Consider the following 11,812-nt stretch of genomic DNA (forward strand, 5'->3'; position numbering starts at 1 on the left):
GCAGCTTTTTGGCATTTCTGCCTCACAAGCTGATTCCACTGGAGTGCCCTGGCAGTATGCAAGGAGTGACAAGATTTTATCTGGTTTACCTGTAGGTAGACAAAATGGGGGCGGGCACTAATATGCCCTCTGCAGTTCAGAAAGGCAAAGTGGCACACTCATTGTCGCAGAGCAAAGCTGGGTTTGACCTCATCCTTCAGTTCTCAAGCTCTGCCTAGACACTGTACCCCAATTCAGCCCACAGGTAAGAAATGCCTCCATACCTGATGCTCAAGGGTCATGTGACAAAGCTACCTGCCCATTATCCTCAATGTTTGTCATGAGCCTCTCCTGTAATAACACTGCAACTCACAAAGTCGTCAATCAAGTTGTCCCCAAGCAGACACAAGGAAACACCTGTCTTCCTTAGTGGGTCTCTCCTGTCTTTTTGCGAGCTCGGTGAGGTACCAGACCACCCTGCCTGTCCTTTCTGTCACCTTACAGCCTCACAGCTGGGCTCTCAGAGTCACCCAAAGGGACATATATATCTCTGTTCAGACTTCTGGAACTCCTGAAGCTGGTTCAACCAGTCTGATTTTTCTAACAATAGATGTTTTGCCTCTGTGTTGCTGTAAGAACCTTATTTGGATAAGGACTTCACACAGTATCTTATACATAATCAGCAGTTAACAGCTGAGGGTTAGAGGGTGTTCCTAGAAAGGACCACATTTGGAACAGGGACACAACACAGGAACACACTCATAGGAGCACCTAGGAGATGCTCTGGGTGACAAAATACATATGAGGATGTCCCTTTAGGCTCCAACACCTCCCAGGGGTCTCCTCTTCCTACCAGTTCACACTGCTCAGCATTCCACAAACTGTCTAAAATCCCTCTGTGTTAGTCAGGGCTCTTTCTGTTCTGAGAGATCAAAGTCCTATTCTAAGGGACTTAATTACAGAAACATATGTTGATTGGCTTTCATGGCTACCTGCCCACTAAGGAGTGCTGACAGGGGAGTCACAGAGAGGCTACTATATGCCTGGCTTCCTGAGGCAAGACCTAGGATTTGCACACAGTTATGGGGGAATGAAGAGGCAGTATAATAGGAAGTGTGGCACTGATTGTTCTGAATTCTGGCTTTGATGAAATCACCACACATGGGCATGCAGGGCAGCCTACTGCTGTCTCTCTGGGTGGCCCCCCAGTGGGTGTTAAGGACTTTCTATAGGACTTCCCTAGTTAGGGTAAGGAGAGAGAGAAACACTCCCAACAAGGAGAGGAGGTAAAGCGGTCAAGAATGCCCACCCAGAGCAAGTCATTTACAAGAAACCCCTCCTCCATGTGGATATCATTTCCTTCCTGTTAAGGAATCAAGGAGAGAGCTTCAGGACCAGGGCTGCCCTGGATAACTTACACTTGGGGCCAGAAATCAGAGAGCTGCTTCCTGCTCCTTCACTGTGATTTGTTGTGGCTTCCCCTTTGTCAACATGGGATTTCCCCCATTCAAAGAGGTTGATACAAACCAGCCACATTTCCTGGAAACCCCCTGGGAACCCAGGACAAGTTGATGAAACCAAGTTTGACAGCCGCAGGAACTACTGCTGGCATTAGTCTGTGCTTGGCATGGAGTACTGTGGTTCACAGCTGATGGGTTCCTGTTGGCTGTGTGTATAGGAGGGACACATTTACCATCACTGTACATTCAGGCAGTTCTCATAACACCAGATCAGGATGTGCTGGAGGCCCATAGAAACCTTGGCTGCTTCCTCTGCTTCTCCACCCAACCATTGCACACAGAGGGCACGAAGCCTGAGTGAAGACACTGCATCTTGCTGCCTGGTTGTCCCCACAGAGACATCCTCTATGTGACCCTGGCAAGTCTCTAACTCTTTCTGAGCCGTGGTTCTTCCTTTGGGAGGCTAGGAAACTTGTTTGTACAACACACAGAACTGTGTTGTACATATACCTGGAGGCAGATATTTAGGACATACCACTATCCAGATCAGCTCATGTTTACTGATTGTCTCCTCCAATAACAGTATCATCCACCTCCTACATTAGAAAGGTTAAGTTAAGGGCTGGAAAGAAGGCACAGCAGTCAGGAACACTAGCTGTTCTTTCAGAGGAGCTGGGTTCAATTCCTAACACCCGCATGGCCCCTTACAACTATCTGTAACTCCAAGTCCGGAGATCCTATGCCTTCTTCTGACCCCAGTGGTCAGCAGACACTTGAGTGGAGCAAATCCATACATGCAAGCAAGTCACCCATCCACAAAAAATAAATAAAATCTAAGTAAATATTTATCCATCAGGTACAGTCTAGAGCAGTGGCTCTCAACCTTCCTAATGCTGCCATCCTTAAATATAGTTCATCCCTTAAATACAGTTCCTTATATGGTGGTGACCCCCAACTATATTTGTTGCTATTTCATAACTAATTTTTTTCTACTGTTGCAAATTGTAGTGTGAATATTTTTGGAGATAGAGGTTTGCCAAATGGGTTATGACCCACAGGTTTTTCCTGCTACTCTAGAGAGGCACTGCATCTAGCTGCCTGGTTGTCCCCACAGAGACATCCTCTATGTGACCCTGGCAAGTCTCTAACTCTTACTGAGTCCTGGTTCTTCCTTTGAGAGGCTAGGAAACTTGGTTGTACAACACACAGAACTGTATTGTAAATATAGTAAATGTTCCATAAGGGGACTCAGGATTATCTATTATCTTGCTACAGAAAGTGATTCACCTACAAGCACAGCAGACTGTAGACACAGCATCTTTTCTAAACAGCCCTGGGAAAGCTGTTTCCCTTTGCCACCAGGGCAAGGCTCTTTTTTTGTTTTGTTTTGTTTTGTTTTGTTTTGTTTTGTTTTGTTTTGTTTTGTTTTGTTTTGTTTTTTGGAGACAGGGTTTCTTTGTATAGCCCTGGCTGTCCTGGAACTAACTTTGTAGACCAGGCTGGCCTTGAACTAAGAAATCTGCCTGCCTCTGCCTCTTGAGTGCTGGGATTAAAGGCGTGCATCACCACGCCCGGCTTATATTATGAATCTTGATGCAAGTATCTGATATGCAGGATATCTGATTGGGGGACATGACCCACAGTTTGAGAACCACCACCTTAGATGAAAGAATGTGGACAGCTGTCTTTGAGCACTGATCATCCCAGCCATCTCCATTCATCTCTCCAGCCATCTCTTCATTCATCTCTTCAGGCATCTCTCCATTCATCTCTCCATCCATCTCTCCATTCATCTCTCAATTCATCTCTCCAATCATCTCTCCATTCATCTCTTCAGCCATCTCTGCCTATTCTTAGACATTTATTTTAACTCTAAATGTACATTTACTCATCTGGTCAGTGTATTATCATGACAATAGCAAAGTAACTACGGCACTGTCTTCTTTCCACAAGCGGTCATGGCCATGGCTCCCCATTTGACACTCCAGAGTGCTCACAGCGAGGAACACTTCCTTTTTGTCCCTGCAATGAATTCTCCTATGCTGACAACATTCAGATGACTCAGATGAGAGTGTACTTTTGAAGTGAAAGATAATGTTGAAGAACAGGTAGAGAAGACTGGAGTTATGGCTTAGCAGTGAGGAGACATTTATTTTTTTGCTCTTGTAGAGGAACCAGGTTCAGTTCCCACATCCATATGGCAGCTCACCACTGTTTGCCATTCAGTTTTGAGGATCAGATGTGCTCTTTCAGCCTCCACAGGCACCAAGCACACACATGGTGCACATACGAACATGCAGGCAAAGCACACAGACAAATAAAGGATTTTTTTCCTTTAAAAGAGAGAGAGAGAGAAGAAAAGAAAATTAGCAGCTTCAGTCTCATATTTTTGCCTCTGTCTTCCATTGAGGAAACAGACTAGGGAACAAAGTGTGGTTCCACCAGTATCCAGATGCTAACTAGATGCTAACTAGCTGTCATGGCTGTCCTAATTCAGTGGATGCACTTGGCTACTGATGAGTCATATGTGTCTTGGGGCATCTGCATGGCTGTAGCTTTGAAACCCATCTTCCCCAATGCTGAATTAAGAGCTCCAAGATTGATCTAGGTCCTATTTATCCATGGCAGGTTTTCAATTAGTTTCCTTTTTTTAAAACTCGTCATAGCAGCTTGGGCCATTATCTTGACATGAATCTTCAGAGGACTCTCTTTCTAAAAGGAAGACTTGTCAAAGGAGAGTATCTGTGAAGATGGGTCTGGATATTGTCAGCATAGGAGAGTCCTTTTTGGGGAGGAAAAGGAAGTGGTATTCAACTGGAGTGTCAAATTAGGGAAAGGTGTCATGACCTAAGAAGACAATGTCTTAGTTACGTTTCCATTGCTGTCATAAAACATGGACCAAAACCAACTTAGGGAGGAAAGGGTTCATCCAGTCTACAGTTTATTCTCCATCTTGAAGGGCAGTCAGGGCAAGAACTCAAGGCAGGAACTTGGGGGAAGAACTGAAGTGGAGACCATGGAGGAATGATGCTTACTGACATTCTCCCTTTGGTCGTAGTTTGCCTTCTTATACACCCCAGGACCCTCTGTCTAGGGATGGGACTGTGGGGCCTTCCAATCAATCACCAATCAAGAAAATGCCCTACAGACTTGCCACAGTTAATCTGATGTGGGTATCATCTCAACTGAGGCGCTGCTTCCCAGATAACTCTAGCTTATGTCAATCAGAATATTTGGCCCCTGTCAACTTGTTACACCAACACTACTATTAAGCCAGAACTCTTTCTTCCTTGTTTATCCTCAATATTTCATATATCAATGTCAACATTACAGCATGAATAACTTTAAAAGTCCAACCATCTTTACATTTTTCTGAGACTTTTAGTCCAAAGTCTTTTTAAAAATACAGAATTTTTGAAAGTTCAATGTCTTTAAACTGTAGACTCCTGTGAAATAAAAAAAATAATAATATTTTCTCATTTCATGAGGGAAGACCCAGGGTGTAGCCACAGTCTGAACAAAGCAAAGCTAAACTCCAACCATGCAAATAACTCAGTCCCCAGGGCCTGGCACTCATGATCTTCTGGGCTCCAGAGATTCTATGCAACTCCACTTCTTGAGTTCTGGCATTTCTAACACACACAATTCAACTCAACTCATAGGCTCAGGCCAGCTCCACTCTACAGCTTCTGCTCTCACAGGCAGTGGCCTACCATCCTGATATCTCCATCTGCTGGGGGCTCCAAAAGCTGCACCTTTACATAGCCTCCTGGTCTCTTTTCAGGGACCCTGACCCTGACATATGGTGCCAAGCCTCAGCCTCCCTCCATGGCTCCTTCAGTCTTTGGGTTCCCACCACAGCTGAGGCTGCACTTTCACTGATGACCTCTGCTGGCCTCTCAGAGTGCCAAGCTTCTGCTGTTCGCCATGACCCCACTGCGTCTTCAAAACCAGTTAGATGTGAGAGACTCTGACACATTACTGAGTTGGCTACCAGCATGGTCTATGGGCTTGGCTCCCTCTGAACAACAGCTTTAGTGTGCTTACTCTAACGAAATACTCCCAAGCCTCACCTCAATGATGATGGTCTCTTCTTGTTGTTGTATTTTTGGTTTTTGTTTTGTTTTGTTTTGTTTTGTTTTGTTTTTCCGAGACAGGGTTTCCCTGTGTAGCCCTGGCTGTCCTGGAACTCACTTTGTACACCAGGCTGGCCTCGAACTCAGAAATCCGCCTGCCTCTGCCTCCCGAGTGCTTGGGATTAAAGGCATGAGCCACCACGCCCGGCTTGATGGTCTCTTCTTAATCACCACTAATTTCTCAGTTCCAGCTACTTTTGATCAGTTCTCTATTTTCCCAGTAAAGCAAAGGTTTCAGTTTAGTGGTACTGGTTTCTTATTAATCACACCAGATTTTTCATCTCAAATTGACAAGACCCACAGATTCATAATTCAAATATACCATGCACACTGCCCTGATAGAATCTTCAAGGGATTCTCAAATATCCCTCTGAAACCCCACAAGCCAGGCCTCCATTGTCTGCATTGCTCTCAATATTCCCTTCCAAGCTCCCACAGGACAGCTCACTAAGTCCCTACTACTCAACGGCTCCATAAAAATACATTTTTATACATTTATTATTATTGCAAGATATGTGACTGAATCCCTGTCTGATGTTTTTTTTTTTTTTTTTGTCTACTTGGCACATGCTAGAGCCATCTGAGAAGAGGGAACTTCAACTGAAAAAAATGCCTCTATCAGACTGCCTATAAACAAGACCATCCAGCATGTTCTTGATTTCAATTGATGTGATGCTGTGGGATATAAAAAAAGCAAACTGAGCAACCCAGGGGGAGCAAGCCAGGAAGCAGTCCACAAACCCCCAGGTTCCTGCCTTGGGTTGGTGGCCTGACTTCCCTTCCAGATGGCCCATAAACTGTAAGCTGTAATAAACACTCTGTCCTCACAGTGTTTTTGGTCAGTGTTTTATCACACTAACAGAAAAGTAACTAAGACAGAAACTGAAATTGGTACCAGAGTAGGGTATTGTTAAGAGCTGGCCCTGTGTTTTGGGAAGGATTGTGGAAGGAGTTTGAAATACTGGGATAGAAAAGCTACTGGGTATGTAATGGGGCTTACTGAGATGTTATGTGGGACCTGTTATGTGAGGTAGAGAATGGTCCTGGGCTGGGCCATTCACTGATTGAGCTGGATAACATGTACTGCTGCTTCTCATGGCTGTCACACCAGAACTCTGAGGTTGAGTCTCCTCTCCCTGCTTAATATATCTTTGTTTTGCCTTAAGAAAATAAATGGCCCTGTAGAGCCTGTGAGAATGCCCAGAGATAAAGATACTTGCTGCACAGTCTTGACACCCCAAATTCCATCTCAGAACTCACATGGTAGAAGGAGGGAACCTACTCCTGAAAGTTGACCTCTTACTTCAATGTACCATAATACATAAATACACACATGTGCACATGCATGCAAAAAGAAAACAAACAAACACAGAAATAGTAATAAAACAAATTTTTAAATGGCCTTGAAAACTCAGAGGTAGGGAAAGGATGCTCATTTGATACTTTTTTTTATGAGACAGGTTTCTCTTTCTAAGACAGGCTTCTCTGTGTAGCCCTAGCTGTCCTGGAGCTCACAGTGAAGTCCAGGCTGGCTTCAAACTCACAAATCTATCTGCCTCTGCCTCCCAAGTGCTGTTATTAAAGGCATGTGCCACCAGTGCCCGGCTCATTTGATAATAATATAAATATTCACATGTTTTAAATTCAATTCTTGGGCCATGTATCCTGGCACGTGCTTTTAATCCCAGCACTTGAGAAGCAGAGACAGGCAGATCTCTGTGAGTTTCAGGCCAGCCTGGCCTACATAATGAGTTCCAGGCTAGTCAAGGTTATATAGAGAGAACCTGTCTCAGAAAGAAATAAAAACAATTATTGAAAGGGAGTCAGGATGTAGCTCAATGGAGTGAATGGTAAGCATACCTGAGGCCCTGACCTTTACCCTCACAACTGCATCTACAGGGTATAGTGGCCAGACCGGGTTACATAGACCCTGTCTCACAATGGATAGATAGATAGATAGATAGATAGATAGATAGATAGATAGATAGATAGATAGATAGATAGATAGTTGGATAGATAGACATAGATAGATAGATAGATAGATAGATAGATAGATAGATAGATAGATAGATAGATAGATAGATAGATAGATAGATACATCGATAGATACATCGATACATCGATAGATACATCGATAGATACATCGATAGATACATAGATAGATGAACAGACAGAAAGAGAGAAAGGAAGGAAGGAAGAAAGAGAGAAACAAAGAAAGAAACAAAGAAAGAAAGACATACAGACAGAAAGAAAGTTACCAAGTACTTCTTATGCACCCGTGGCCCAGTGAAGAGAAATCACACAAATCAGGGATGGCAAACCCTTGCAATCTTATGCCTGCCACCTGTGCCTCCTGCCCAAACTCTAGGAAACCTTCAACTCAGAAGACAGTGACCAACAACCAGTGAGTGCAGGTCCCAGTTCCCCTTGTCAGCAGCTTGTTCAAACAGTACAGAGCTGAAACTTAGAATCTAGGCTTGTCACTGTAATCCCGGGCTCCCTGAATGCACTCTGTGCTTACACCCCTAAATCATTTAACATCCTGTATTCCCCAGAGAAGAGCTATGAGGAAGTTGGCCCCAGTGCCTCAGTGTGTGGCCTTATTTAGAAATAAGATCTTGGCTGAAGTGAGCACAGTGTGTGTGTGTGTCCTAATAGCATCCCTGTCTTTCTGAGAAGAAAAATTTGCCTTCCTTCTTTTTCATTTTCAGTTTGGTTTAAAAGCCATTACAATCAAGGACTTCTAAAAATTACTTTTTTAATGTATGAGACAGGGGTTATCTCACTGAAGTTGGTGCTAAGCAGGTGGCCAGTGTTCCTAGTGATCCTCCTGTCTCCACCCACCACAGTGCTGGGATTACAGGGCCACTCCTGGCTACTTATGCTGGTCCTGGGAAAAGGATCCCAGACCTCAAGCTAACACAGCAAGCACTCTATCCACCTTGTCATCACTTCAGCCTACAACTTGTGCTCCATTTGATTCATAGGAAAGGCAATTTGGACCCAGAAGCAAATACGGATAGAAGAAGGAAAACACAGGAAGATGGCTAAACACAAACCAAAGAGAGGTGTGGGCAAAGTTCGGCCTCCAGGCTTGTCTTAGGGTTTCTATTCTTGCACAAAACATCATGACCAAGAAGCAAGCTGGGGAGGAAAGGGTTTATTCAGCTTACACTTCCACATTGCTGTTCATCACCAAGGGAGTCAGGACTGGAACTCAAGCAGGTCAGGAAGCCAGAGCTGATGCAGAGGCCATGGAGGGGTGGCACTTAATGGCTTTCTTCCATGGCTTGCTCAGCTTCCTTTCTTAAAGAACCCAAGAACACCAGACCAGGGATGGTACCACCTACAATAGGCCCTTCCTACTTGATCACCAACTGAGAAAATGCCCCACAGCAGAATTCATGGAGGCACTTTCCCAACTGAAGCTCCTTTATCTGTGATAACCCTAGCCAAGTTGACAACACAAAACCAGCCTGTACCTGGCCTCATGTGGAATCAACCCCTTCAGCACATCAATCTCAGCCCTTAGTGTCTAGAATGCTAAGATGATACATTACCATGTGAGCCACCCTAACTGTTAACCGTTTTTTTTTTTTACAATAGCCCCAGGAAGTGAAGAAGACACTGATGAATGGTACAGTCATCTTAAACTAACTACTGTTATGGGAGACACTGGGCTTTTGTGTTTGTTTGTTGTCTTTTGAGACAGAGTCTTATGCATCCCAGGCTGGCCTGATATAAAGATATTCTTGAGCTGGGCATGATGGTGCAGGACTTTAATCCCAACCATCAGGAGGCAGAGGTAGCTGAATCTCTGATTTGGAGGCCAGCCTGGTCTACAGAGTGAGTTCCAGGATAGCCAGTGCTACACAGAGAAACCTTGTCTCAAAAAAACAAACAATAACAAACTGCTTGCAAGTGATAGCATCACAGGGATGTACCTCCAAACCCATTTTATATGGTGCTGGAACCCAGGGCTAAGCAAGAAGGACAGCAGAGTCTGGCTGTTTTCCACAAGGGTGACTACCAGCATGGCCATTGCAAGAACAAGGTCCCTTGACTCCACATCCAGTGTTTACACTATCGAGGGTCACCACCTACTCACTGATGGCTCTGTGACAGTGGATAATGATTGTCAATTTGATGGAATCTAGAATTACCTAGAAGATAAACCTGTGGACACATCTGCAGGGGAATTTCTAGGTAGCACCATATAAAAGGAAAGACTCACTCTAAGTGTTGGTAGCACCCTTCTGTAGGTTGGGATTCTGGGTTGAATAAAATGGAGAAAGCAACTGAGCACCAGGATTCATCTCTCTCTGCTCCTGACTACAGATGTGTTTAGGTTTGGCAATTGTGGTCAGGATTCAGCCCGTGGTCGACCCATCTTTGTCTCTTCTCAGCACACAACCCTTCCCCATATCTGTCCTGCAGGCTGGCAGCACTAGAGACAGACTCCTGTTCTAGATACTGTCAGGGTCCCAGCACTTTCCCTATGTCAGCTTGAAATTCCTGGTGAAAATTCCAGTTCCTTGGGGTCCATTGTCACGGTCCTCAGAAAGCTGAAGGGAGGGCACAAGTGTGTCTTTAGAACAACCTTGGTCTTGCCACGACAGTCACAGTTTCTTCCTGCTTTCCAATCTGATAGCTTCAACAGAGTTTGCATCTCCAACCTGCCCTATCTACACAATGAACTCTGTGCTTTTCTAGTGGGGTGCAATCTAGAGTGATTGCTGTGGGCTCCCTCTTCTCAGAACAATGCTCCTGTCTTCTAGTATCCTATGGTCTACACTCCAATCCTCACAAATCAATGGCTCTTGAATAAACCACTTGGCTATCCAGCTTCAGTTTTCTCATTGAAAAATGAAGGTTTTTATGTTGGGAGACTCCACATCCAGTGCTCACACTAATGAGGATCACCACCATGTCTCTTTCCATTAGGAGAGCCCTGCCTTCTCAAGGGCTGCTCCAGGCTTGCATTGAAGGCTAAGACCAAGGCTCTCAAGCTTCAGCTCCCAAAGGAATTGCTGCAGTAGAGGTGTAGGAATCAAGGTGCCACAGTCCAGTACTGTGATGCTGTGGCCTGGGGCCAGGCCCAAGGAGCTGCATTCCAGGAGACCCAACCTCAGGTACATTGCTGCCTCTCTGGCTACTGAAGACTGACAAGTCTACAGGCCAGGAGATGGCTTGAAGAACACCCAGAACCCTCCCTAGATCTGAGCATGCTCTTCAGACTGACTGGTCCCATGAAGAACAAGTTTTTTGTTTTGCTTTGCTTTGTTTCGCTTTTTGTTTTTGCTCCTTCCACTGACTTCACAGCCAACAGGCTCTTTGTTCTAAGGAAGCAGCATCCTAATTTGGCTAATGGAAATAATAAGGGAGTTTCTTTGTGAGATCTGGGTGACTCCCAGATCTCCAGAGGGGCCCAGACTAGGTCAGGCACTACACAGCCAGAACCACGTGTCCACTGTGTACAGAGGTGTTTGTCCTCTCAGGACCCTGCTGCCCAGCTGTGGCTTCTGAACATTCTCTGATGATAGAGGGAGGTAGTTAGATCTTTCTGCCACCCCAGGGAGGATTCTTGCCTCCTTTTCACAATAAAATCCCAGTTCTGGACCAGGGCCAGGACGTAGGCAATGTACAAGGTGGCTGGGACCGTAGTTCTGGGATTTCAGTTTCTAAAAGCCAGAAGGGTTTCTGCTTAAAGGAAGAGTCAGTGGCAGACAGATACAGGTACAGAAACTTCTGCTTTATAGGGTCAGAAGAAAGCTTGTCACTAGCCCTACTGCCTCCCTTGACAGCAGAATCTACCTTCCAGAGTCCAGGCCCCCATGCTCAGGGGGAAGACATGAGCACACCTTCCAAGAATAGACTTAGGGTCTCTAGGAGACCAGGGAGGAGTGTTGTTCAGTGCCTGTGGCTCCTCCCAGCTCTCCCAGCATCCCTCAGTACTTATGGCTCCTCCCAGCTCTCCCAGAATCCCTCAGTACCTATGGCTCCTCCTAGCACTTCTCACCCCATCCCCTACCCTAAACTTCTCCATCCTGGGAGCTAGACTTTAGAATCACTTCCCCAAGCCTGATCCCTGTATAACTCAGCCATTTCGGTTATGCTATTCTCTTGGCGCTGGCTACCTCTCTTGGTTAGTGATATTCTCTCTCTCTCTCTCTCTCTCTCTCTCTCTCTCTCTCTCTCTCTCTCTCTCTCTCTCTCTCTCTCTCTCTCTCTCTCTCT

This window comes from Mus musculus, chromosome 12 (assembly GCF_000001635.26).
Source record: "Mus musculus strain C57BL/6J chromosome 12, GRCm38.p6 C57BL/6J".
Lineage (NCBI taxonomy): Eukaryota > Metazoa > Chordata > Mammalia > Rodentia > Muridae > Mus > Mus musculus.